Consider the following 13,303-nt stretch of genomic DNA (forward strand, 5'->3'; position numbering starts at 1 on the left):
TTATGTTCCGTATGACTGATGTGCTTAGGATTTACATATATTGATATTAGATTAGTTAAGTTTGAGTGACAGGTGGTAGTTATCGTAGGTGATTGATTATAGAAACGTTTCAACTTCAACCCATAACAGGTGTGTACTAACCCTCGTAATAGCTTAGATTAATATATGCTGCGAAGCTGAAATGCTAAAATATCGGTATTTCGGGAACTTGTAATGTTGCGTTTGGGTATAGATCGATAAATACGATATGATCGGTGTTTGGATCGGTGGAATAGGCAAGAACTCAATTTTGTGCACGATGGTAAGTTGGGCCTCAATGGGCTGGAATCGGGCCCAATGGGCTTCGTGCCCATTTGGGTAAAACTGAGAGAAAATGGAATCTTGAAAAGTTGCATGTTAACACAGTTAGTACTGCTATAAAATTTGGATTATGTGGGCTTAATGGGCTAAATCGGCATTCGTAGGGCCCATTAAAGGTTTTGGGCCCAAAAGCCCGAGTTTGATAAAGTGGGTTAAAGATCATTGTTTAAACACTCGGAAATATTGATAATTGTTGATGAACATGGAAAACCCTGATATTTGGTAAAATTACGAAATTACCCTTATAATTTGAAAATAACTATTTTGCCCCTAGGTAAAAATGACCATTATACTCCTAGGGTTTAATTATAAATTTGATACGTGGGGTATGATATACATGATTGATATGATATGCACATGATATGTATGACATGCACATGATATGTATGAAATGCACATGATGAATTCATAAATGCATTGGGTTGGGTTATTATATGGATGGAGGAAGTGCAAAAGGGCTTATGCCCTAGTTTATTGAAAAGGGCTTATGCCCCAGTTTACTGAAAAGGGCTTATGCCCCAATTTATTGAAAAGGGCTTATGCCCCAGTTTACCGAAAAGGGCTTATGCCCCAGTTTATTAAAAAGGGCTTTGCCCCAGTTTACCGAAAAGGGCTTTGCCCTAGTTATTAAAGAGGCTAGGCCTCCAGATATATTATAAAACAGCTATGCTGCCAGTGGTGTGTTGGTTGGGTGGGTTGAGTTATTCCCCACATGGTGTGTTGGTTGGTACGGGTGGAGAGTAGCGGATGGTGGGTTGAGTAGTCTCCCCAAATGGGCTTGCATACATTCATTGGTATTTCATGTGATATTGAAATGGGCTTGCATACATTCATTGATATTTCATGTGTTATTGAAATGGGCCTATGGGCCATACCGTTTACAATAAAGGCTTCGGCCCAGTGATATGATTTATGAAAAGGCTTCGGCCCAGTGATTTGATTATGAAAAGGCTTCGGCCCAGTAACCGTTAAACGAAAGGCTTTGGCCCAGTATATGTCGAGACTGAATAGGGCTTTGGCCCAGATTGTACTGATACTGTGTTTTCACTATTTGTTTGTTATTGGGATTACACACTCAGTTTTCGTAAACTCAACCCGTTTCTAACAGTGCAGGTAATCCCTAAGCTTAGATGGTTTGGAGCTGTGAGGGACTCGGAGATGGCCACACTACTGTTTCTGTTTCTTTTAATTGCAATAAGTAGCCGATTTATTTCTTTATAAGTTTTATCTTATTAATATTATTGTTTGGTTTTGGGTTGTAATAAGGCCATTTTCATTATTTTTCTGGGATTATTTTATTTTTAATAACTTTAATCTGTTTGTTCATAAATGGGCTAGAATTAGGACGTGTTTTCAAAATGATAATTTTTTTCAAAATAACACCACGCCACGATTATCCGATTTATCAAAGGTTTCAACTTAAATAAATTACAACTCGATTTAACCAAGTGTGGCAATGGTTGTGGGCATGTCCAGGATTGGATCCATTAGAAGAGCTTGGTACTTAAGCAGCCTTCATGGCTTACCTCTTCTATTACGGATTCCTTCCTGGTGCCTAGCTCCCATTCACTTTGTTAGCTTAACAAAAGTCGATTTTTAAAGCACTAAAACGAAACATGGATTTTCAACTTTAATGTGGCACATCAGATTCAGCCATAACGTCTGGGCTGGGTTTGGGGTGTTACACAACACGCGCCTTTTGAATTGAAATTGAATTAAATCTAAAGGATGATTGTGACTATCCCATATACTAGAGAGATAACAAATATTTTGTTTTAAATGTTTTAGTATGGGTTCATATCTCACAATTCTCAATAGGAATGAAACTGGACTAAGGCTAAATAAGGTTTTTAGTTGAGCATGAAATTAATCATACTCAATGGATTATTAAAATGGATTTAATTATAATGGTGATAGGTGGAGGAAGGAAGGGACTTAAACGGCAATTGAACCAAAAATAAGAAAAAGAAATAAAATGGCAATAGGCTTTTGCCAATGTTACAGATGTGTGAAAAGGAAAGGGAAAATTGTATTGAATTCAATTCAAGTGTCTCTTTCCAACCCACTAACACAAGTATTTATACACTTTTCAAGTGTTATATTTAGCATGAATCAGCCAACTAAAATTAGCATGATTCCTTTAATATTATGCCTACTAAAATCATATTTTTCCTATTTATAGAATTTGACAATTTCAGAAATCTGATTTAATTAGCCACTAATTTTGTAAATTTTTTAATTTAAGCCATTTTCTTTCTTCTTATTCCGATTTAGTCCATTTTGCTTTCTTTTGAATTTTGGCACTCCAATTTAATCCATGAAAGATTTAAGCAAGAAATCATAAGTTTGGTAGTATTCTATTAAAAGTTAGCCAAAATAGATACATTAAAAGCACAAAATTAATTGTCTATCAAACCTAGAAACAAAAGCTACCAAAACTTTTAAGTAAAAAATAAGTATAAACATGATTTATACTAATCCATACTAAGACATAATCTAGGCATATCATGAATCAAACCAAGTCCAAACATCAACCAAACATAGTGCCTAGCATATACCACATCATCCATGAAGACATTAAGCAATTAACTAAAGCAAACATCAAGCTATCAAGAAAATGACCATTGCCATCACATTTATACAAATTTACATAACCTTTAAGAGCCAACAAAACTCAATATGATCATAAGAAGTATAACACATTCTAGGTACATGCCAAGACAAAAAAAACAACCATTCACCAACACTAGAGTTCGGGATTGTTGTTGAATGCTGTATTGACAATCAATTCTTTAAGTACCTAACTTGTGCATGGAAAACAAAACTGTACATTGAATATAACTTATTGGTATTTCTATAATCCGAACATTTAAAATATAATAGAAGTCATAATTATCCATAAACTTAGTAAAAATAATAAGCAATATGAAATCTCAATAGCCTAATTCACAATGTCATTAATCCCAATATGTTCATTGGCAATTATTAAGACAATATAACCACCTTTCATAGTCATTAGCAATTTCAACCAAAGTAATGACACATTTCATCTCAATTTCTCATTCAAGTGATCATTAAACACATACAATCAATATTCATAGTGTAGCCCACTATTTCATATCCCCTTTTCACATTTCATTTCATTCAGTAACATTTGTTATTTCAATAACATTGTCATTTCCATATCATTTTCCATTTCAAAATTGTTGTCTTGATTTCACCATTACTTTCCTCTATTAACACAACTAGGACTCGAATGGATACATGGATCCAACCAACACACCAAATTGGCACCCGATGCCTGACAGATAAATCTATAATAATGAATTGTGCCCTACCCTGGTTGGTAAACTGAAAAATAGATGTGCTCAACACTAGTCGGTATAATCGACAAATGAGGTGCCTAGCACTCCCCAGCATGTAGTAGTAAAACCCTAAACTCTTCTTATCCTATGGCATGCCAATTATACCCGACCCTTCCTAAACAGTTAATAGGTAACATATTTCTCGTTTCAATCATAAACCAATTCCTCAATTCTTAACAGAGTCTTATCAATCCAATGATTCAACCATATATAATCATATACATAACCACATATTTCGTTTCCATATCAAAATCAATTTCACATTTTAATTAATATTTAATATTTCTGCATCTATTCATATAATCCTTAACACAATTAACAAATTCAACCACTTCAAAACATCTCATCGAATCAAATTTTATAGCTTACCTTATAACTTACCATGCAATGTAATGTAAAAATGCAACAATTGAAACAATTCGAATTATAGAAACACAAGCCATAAGCTCTGAGCTATTTGTCAACAACATTGTCTTTTCCTTTCTTTCTTAAGGATTTTGGGTCAATGTTAGCTACGAATTAACACAAATACAATAAATTAACACTACATAACCCAATTCACATTCAATTGCTAAATTATAAAAAATTTGCATATTATTCAATTTTAATCCCTAGAACCGGGACTAACATAAATTTCACAATTAACCCCCAAACTTTATGTCAAATTTCCTAGAGTCCCTATACAATTTCCTATTTCTCAATTACACCCCAGATTTTGAATTTTGCATAATTTAGTCATTATTGTACAAAATCATCAATTGAATTTACAAATTAGTCTTATTTCACTTCTAACCTTAAAATCTATCAAAATAACACCTCAAACTTCAATTATTTAATAATAGCAATATCTTAAATCTTGAAAAATATCGAAAAATACAATATGGGTTAGCTAGCTTGTATTACCAGGGTTCCAAAAACATAAAAATTACAAGAAAATAAACTAAATTGACTAACCAATTAAAGTTTGAAACTTTTGAAACCCTTCATGTCATACGTTTTTCTCCATTTTGTTTTTGCTTCGAAATGGTTTGGATGAAGGGATAATAATGCTTCTCTTTCAAACTACTATACTATCTTTTAGTTTCTTTTAATTTTATTATTTTAACATTAATTTAACTAAAGTTTATAAAATAAAAAATATATATATAAAACTAAGTTTTGACCGGCCACACACATATATTCTTATATATGGTTTATTTACTTTGTAAGTCCTATGTATTAAATTCTAATTGTAATTCCTTAATAATTCTTACTTTATTCACTTATGCAATTTAGTCCATGTACTCTAATTAAACACTATTTTGACGAAATTACCTATTTGAAATTCAATCCACTTCTAAAATATCTCTAAAAATATTTAATAAAAATATTTATCAATCTAGTTTATGAAAATGGGGTCCCAATATTACACTTTCCGGTACTATTAACTTCCGGGTCGTTACATATCATACATAAGATTGAGGTCATAATCATATGGAAAAACAAAGGGCTTTCCGATGTAATCAACATAATTTTGCTCTCTATTTTCAGGCAGCCAATATCTTTAACCTTTCATTTTTATTTGAAAGCTAACACCATGGTGGACACAAAAGGTCTCTCAGGCAAACTGCATATGTTTTGGTGGAAGTAGAGGTTAAACTCGGATTGGCACGACAACTATTGTAGTTATTAATGAGTTTTTTAATAACAACAACTATTGTCATATTGAAAGGAGCATCACCTTTACTCTACTAGAACAACCGCTACCCATTTGAGACTCCTCCTACGTCCACGGTAGTGCTGACCTTCATAGGAAACCCTATAGTTTTCTCTATGATTATGCCCTCAAACTTTTACATGGTATTTATACGACTGTTTTTTCAAGTTTTATCAACATTGAGGCACAATATGCTGGGGATGAAGGTGTTGCGAAATACATACCTGCAAGAGGTGTAGATACAGGATGCTACACTGGTGCATAATTTGGTGCTTGTGAAAAAAACATGGGGTTAGTAAAAGGAACATGAATATATAGAGGGAAATGACTAGGATGTGGTGTAGAAATCGATGGCCTTTGTTGGGTTGGAATCGATAATGAACCCGTTGCTACACTTTCAGACATATGATGTTAGGGCGATCACCGTGGCCTCTTCGGATGAGGTTGTCTACTCCTCAGCTCCACCGAAAATAGATATGGCTTGTCGGTGACTTTAAACCAAGGCATGTACTCAAAAAAGTCACCTGTTCAATGAGAAAAAGGTTCGTAAACGGGTAAGAAATTCATTCTTTGATCCCAAATTTCGATATACTTCTTGTGGAAATCTTGCCAATTTTTGTTGGTTTTCCCCCGCAAATCAAGCTTCTGCGGTACTTACATGTCTCGCGATGGTGGCAAAACTTTTGCCTCCACTCGAACTACTGCATCACTTAACCTGATTTGTGCATCTCCACCATCGCGTAAACTATCAATGGCACATTTGCATTCCACATACTCTAAATGGCTAAAAATTCAGGTGAGATGAATTCTATGATATTCAGATTGACATATGATATTCATTCAAACTTTAGTGTACAATTATACATTTTTTTTATCTACAAAATGTTAAATTCCAAATCATTGCGTAATTGTAACAACCCAATTTCAATGAAATCGGAACAGTGGTTTGGGACCACAAATCCAAGCCGAAAATAAAATTTATTTTTATTTTATTATATGGTCCATAATATGATAGAAATTTCATGTGAAAATTTTAATAAGAAAATTTTATCGGTTATGTGTTTAATTACGAGAAGGACTAAATCGTATAAAATGCAAAAGTTGAATTCTAGTAGCTATAAGGATTAAATAGCTATGGAATTCAAAACTTGAGGCCATTATATGACAATTAGACCATTAAAGAAAGTATGTAGATATTTTTGTGACTCATTCATGGAAATTTAGAAAAAAGGCAAGGACTTAATTGGAAAGTGAAATAATTTAATTAATTAAAAGATGATAAAAAGAAATATCATATTATTTTATCATCTTCTTCCCCAAAAAAATACATGGAAACCCTAGCAGAGAGAGAAGAAAATTTCGTGGCCAAAGTGGGTAAATTTCCTTTCCCGTTTTTAGTAATTTTGATATTTTTGAAACCGGGATAGCTTAATCTATCTATTTGGGGGATTAATTTGAAAAGTTATCAAAGTATGAAAATTAGGTCATGGATGTATATGTTGAAAATTTGAAATTTATGGTAGAAAATGAAAGGTTGATGATAGATAAACAACTTTTACAAAGTGATTTTTGATGAAAACATGATTTAGGGACTAAAATGCAAAGTGGTGAAAATTGATGAAAAATTCTAAATTTTATAGAAAATATGTGTTGTAAATTATATATTGAAATTTTGGTTAGGCTTGGAATAGGGAGCAAATTACATAAATTTCATTTTTCGAGCCTAGGGACAAAATTGAAATTTATGGAAAAGTTAAGGGCAAAATGGTAATTTTGCCTAGGATGTAAATTGAGTCCACATGAATGTGAAATGTGATAAATTGACGTTAAATTTACTTGTACAGATTCGGATAGACCAAATTCAGAGTTAGAAGGAGGAAAAGAGGAAAATGTCAGATTTGTAGATGTTATGTACACGAACATTTGTCGAGGTAAGTTCGTGTAACTAAATTGTATTTATTTACATGCTTGCATTGATTGTGTTTATGTAAATTGTATAAATGTCATAAATATGTGAAATGATTACATATCCGATTAAGCCCGATAAATAAAAATGTTTAAATTAAATGATAATGCCCGATAGATAATAAATGATAAACGATGAAAATATTACTTTTATGCTTGGAATGAATGTGGAATGTGATCATTTGAATTATATGGATGATTATAGATGTATGAAATAATCACATGCCTGGTAATACTTGAAAAATGTTAAATTCCGTTTGAATAAATGAGAATCGATGGATAAATGTGATTTCCCGAAATGAATGAGGTCCTAAATTTTTTGCCGGTGGGATTTAGCTCAGACGAGTAATCCTATTGACCTCATTTCTGAAAGGATTTAGCCCAGACAGGTAATCCTAATATAAGCCCTCTTGAGCATATATTATGGATTGGATTTAGCCCAGACGGGTAATCTAGATCAAGCTCTTTAGAGCATATGTCATAAAAAGAATTTTGCTTGGACTGGTAATCCTGTTGTATATATGTGTGGCTTGAGAGTTTACTCTCTGAAATAGTACCTTATGGGTACCATTGAATATGAATGGACGGATCCTAATTTATACACCTCGAGTGTACTACCTCTGTAACCATCAATATTTCAGATAAATTCAACGGGTGAAAATCTTGACATGAGAAGATATGAATAAGAAATGAGTTATTACATGTATCAATCTGAAATACAAGAAAATGATGATACATGAAAAATGATATATGAAAACATGAGATGATGATAATTGTACATGGACTTTATTTGACGAATATATGTTCATTCTTGATTATTGACTTATACACCTTGAGTGTACTAATCGTGACCTTGATATTTCGAGTAATATGGGTAATGTTCTGATATGAAACGATCTGAACTCGAAATGAACTAGTTTGAAATTATACTTGTAATAATGAGATGAATTATGCATGGTGAATGAATGCATGTTGTGGAAAGCATATGTGCCTGGAAACTTGATTGTTGTTGAGCCCATATATGTTTTGATGTTATTATGGAATATATGACTAACAAGGGCAATGAGGATGTGTACAGGGCTTGAGGCTAAATTGATTGAATATGCCTTACATAGTTACCTCAAAATAGAATGAATGGTAAGTTAAGTACCATGTTATACGAACTTACTAAGCATTTTATGCTTACTTAGTTCTATTTCCCTATTTTATAGTAAATCGGAAGCTCGTTAGATTGGAAGCTTGGCGGAGATCACTCACACTATCCATCGGCCCATGTCGGTACAATACGGTAAGACAATTATGGTTACAATGGCATGTATAGGTTATATTGGTCATATTGGCATGTAAATGTAAATGATTATTGTAATCTAGCCATTGGAATAGCTAGTGATGATTATGTTTTGGTATATGTATATATATGTATTTAAGTTTACTTTATGGAGATAACATAAGTATTTATTATTGATTGATTTAGAAAGGTAAGATTTAAGCGTGAATGCATGTAACAATATATCATGTTTTGGTATATGTATATATATGTATTTAAGTTTACTTTATGGAGATAACATAAGTGTTTATTATTGATTGATTGAGAAAGGTAAGATTTAAGCGTGAATGGATGTAACAATATATCATGTTAGATACTATAAATTGCTTGGATTCAATGCTTGGGCTAGTTGGTATTTGGATGTAAGTTTGGTGCAAGAATTTGGTATGATTTTGGGTGAGAAATGAAGCTAAGAATGGCTTTATTTTGTCCATACGGGCAGACACACAAGTGTGTGTCTAGACCGTGTATGCCACACGGTCTGGTAAATGGACGTGTGGTTAGGCCGTGTATCCCATACACCTTAAAATTAAGAAAATAGAATGCTCAGAATTGAGCACATGGGCGTGTGTCTCAGCCATGTGTGCTACACGGCCTAAAACACGGACGTGTGCCTTGACAGTGTGAAATGTGCACCTAATTTCGAAAGAATTTAATTAACCACAGGGCCTAGCACATGGGCGTGTGGCATGGCTATGTGCACAAGTCAGAGAGTTACATGGGGTCGAACACAGCTTGTGGCACGGGCGTGTCCCTTGGACCACATGGGCCTGTGAGCCCTGTAACTTAGAAAAAAATTTTAATTTCGCGAAAAATTCTTAGAGTTCCAGATTAAGTCCCAACTCGATTTTAATGCTCATATTGAGCCTCGAGGGTCCAATTACGAGACGTTTTGGATGATTTTGGAAAGTGAATAGTAATTGCTATAAATTATCTGAAAATATTCTAAAAATTTTGGTAATACTCTGTAACCCTGTTCCGGTAACGTACACGAGTTAGGGGTGTTACAATAATTATTATAGGTTTGAAAAAGATCAATAACTAATCTTACATTCGAACGTTGATCTAACAACAGTTGAATAACTTCGAGCTACTCTGGTAGTTTGATATAGCTCGACCCATGATTCTACCTACTCAAATAATATGTTAATTCAAACATATAATATATAAATAACATTTATTCTATTAACTATATATTATTATCAAATGAATTTTACCTTGTCATTAATAGGAATGTACAAGGGTCATTCACTCAATGACGTAAGAATGGTAGTCGCCATCATGCCCATGACTGCAGCAAGAGTAGCCAACAATCGATTGACATCTTATCTAGTTTTGTCGCCTGAAACAACTCCCTATACAATATGGCTAATACAGTTGATCCCCAACTCAGTCGTCTGCATTCTTTGAAGTCTATTAGGTGTAGTAGCCGCCTTACGTGTAATAAATTTCTAGATTTATTGGGCATTAGAATACCCTTGATTAACCTCAGGATGAATGCTCAGGCGTATTATTCTTTTTCGATGTCATTCGTGTCCTTAGGAATATTTTTGAAATTATTTTCCAACCATTTCATGTATTTTCGACCACCTTGAAACTTGTTCAACACCTTTCCCAAAAATGCCTCACAAAGGTCCTCTTTACCGGGAACAAACGCTAACCCCATAATGATTGACCCATCCACCAGTAAACCGAGTTGTAAAGCTATGTCCTTGAGTGTTATTGTACACTGTACACTTACTGTATGAAAGACGGATTGTGTGTGTGTCTCAGGTCTCCAACTTTCTACCAACGCGCTAATAAGTATAGGATCCAATTTGTAGCTCTTGAGCATACGAGATGCATGTAAAAATCTCGCATCTTGCAAATAACCACAAATTTTAATGTCTAGGCTCTATGAAAAATTGTGTAAGAACCATTTAAAAACACGATCATCCTTCTATTTATATAACCAGAATAAAATATTTTAAAAAAATTTAAAAATTTAAAATTAACTTAATTGAAAATAAAGAAATTTAAAATTTTTCCTTACCAAAATTGATTCAGCGGCGAAAATGTGCTTATCGTCGAAATGAATCAGCGAACTTTTCTTTCGTGAAAATTTAATCGAAATGAACAATCTACAAAATAATAAAATAAAAATATAATATTGTTAAACAAATGTATTATAAAATTTCGAACAAAATTTGAGAACTTTGAGAGAATTAAGAGTTTAAAGAGAATAGAGAGTTGAATTTGAATGAAAAGAATGAAAAATGACCTGCCGTTTATAGGGAAAAAAATAGTCGTTGCTCCTTAAAAAAATTTACTATTGGCTTCGTTTAGATTATTGCCGTTAGGAAATGACTATTTGGAGGAAAGCAAGTCAGTTGACAGGAAAGCAAGCCTAGTTGGACGTACTTTCACACACTCTCTCCAAAATCGACTTATTTTCCTAAATTTAAAAAAAAAAGACCTATTTGGCCAATTAAAAAAAACAACATATACTTCTAATTTAGCCAATTTGTTACAATTATACATATATTAATAATTAATGTTTTGTAGTATATAGGTTGAAATATACCATAAGTCCATGTACTTTTAACAAATTTAGAATTTGGCCCCTATACTTTTATTTTCAAGAATTTAGTCTCTTTGCTTTTCAGATTTGAAAATCAAGTCAAATTGTTAACATTGTTTTTTTTGTTAGTTTTGTTAATGTCACATTTTTAAATAAAAAAATACTCACTTTGTAGTTATGTAAAGAAAAAATGACATTAAAATGAACCTGAATTTTAAAAAAATTTAATAGTGCTAACAGCTAAGCCTGAATTTCGATATCTGAATTTCGATATCTAAAAAGTAAGATTAAACTCCCAAAAATAAAAGTATATGAATTTACAAAAAAGTACAAGAACTTATGACATATTTTAAACTAGTATAAAATATGAATATTTTAATTATATAAATATGAGCATTTGTTTAAATAATGTTTTGCTTCATTTATCTCTTACAACTCTAATATGTGAATATGTACTCTCATTTATGTAATATATGTAATTTGAATTAAGTTTTAATTAAGCATTATTTATTATTAAGTTTATATATGGCATTGATTATCACAAAATATTATATTATTATAAAATAAATTCTGATTGCTAAAATGAAATTGTACTATAATATTTTGTAACAAATATATTTATATTGTGTTTGTTTCATAAAGAACAACTTTTAAAAAATGATTTCAGAAAATTGGTTAGACAACGAAAAATATTTTATAGAGAATTATCCAAATACTAGAAATATCATTGTTGCTGGAAAATCAATATATTTTCTAAAATCATTTTCGAGAAATTATTTCTAATGAAACAGACACAACCTAAATTTAATTTCTAACTCAAATGATTTTATTCTTTTAGTAATTTCGTTTAATTGAGAAAAAGTTTTAATTGAAGAACAAAGCAAAACAAAAGTGTTTTAATTTGAAGAGCAAAACAAAATAAAAGAAAAGAAGAGAGTTTTAATCAAAGAACAAAACAAAATACAAAATGGACATGAAAGGCGAAAGCATCAACAGGAAAAGTTGTTTGGACCTTTTATTTTTGAAGTATTCAGATCTAATATATTCTTATAAAAATACAAAAAAAAATTAAAAATAAAGTTTTGCTTTAAATATATTAAAAAAAGTTAAAAATTAAAACACTTTCGATTAAAATAGACACAAGGTCCGTTACTAAAATGAAAAGGAAGACAAGTATATTGGGCTAATAGATACTGTTCCAGCGAGGATGCTCCACTTGCACTTTATTATCGGTATACGTTGATTTCATTTTTTTTTTAAAGAAATAGGTTGAATTCCTAAATGGTTTTGCTGACGTGGAGACAAAAGTGTTTCTTGTGAAACGCATTTTATGCAGAAAGAACTTTACATTGACATGTCATAGTCCCTAGTTTAGAGATTAAACCATGGTGTTTTTTTACACGTAAAATTCGTCTATTTTCTTAAATATTTAATAATTCAATTTATTTCTTTAATTTTTTTTAAGTTGGTATATACCGATAATTTTATCTTTGCATATATTGTCTTGGTGAGAGATCGAATCGACATTCCTAAGAACAATACTTCAAAAAAATTTCTCAAAAGAGCCAATCTCCCCTCAATAAATCTTAATTTAATAGTGCAATTCCTTTTGTTTATTTAATATTTAATTTTTTAGAATAAATAATTTAATCTAAAATATGCATCATTAGTGGTTTATTTAAATAATGCAAATTTTCAGTGAGCTCATTTCATACATATATAACTCTAATTAAAATCACATATAGTACAAGGACATATGTGCTAAAATACAAGTTATATTAAAATGTAATTTTTTATTACTATAAAAGAATGACAAAATTAGACTCGACAAAGCCATCGTCGTCGGGCAACCCGAGGTGACAAGTCATCGTTACTGTGCAATTCGAGATGACATGAATGAATTAAAAAAACCATCATTGTCGAGCAATCCAAGGTGGTAAGCCATTATCGTCAGGCAACCCGGGGTGGTAGGTCATTGTTGCCGGACAATCTGGGATGACATAAATGAATTAAGAAACCATCATTGTCGG

This window comes from Gossypium hirsutum, chromosome A08 (assembly GCF_007990345.1).
Source record: "Gossypium hirsutum isolate 1008001.06 chromosome A08, Gossypium_hirsutum_v2.1, whole genome shotgun sequence".
Classification (NCBI taxonomy): domain Eukaryota; kingdom Viridiplantae; phylum Streptophyta; class Magnoliopsida; order Malvales; family Malvaceae; genus Gossypium; species Gossypium hirsutum.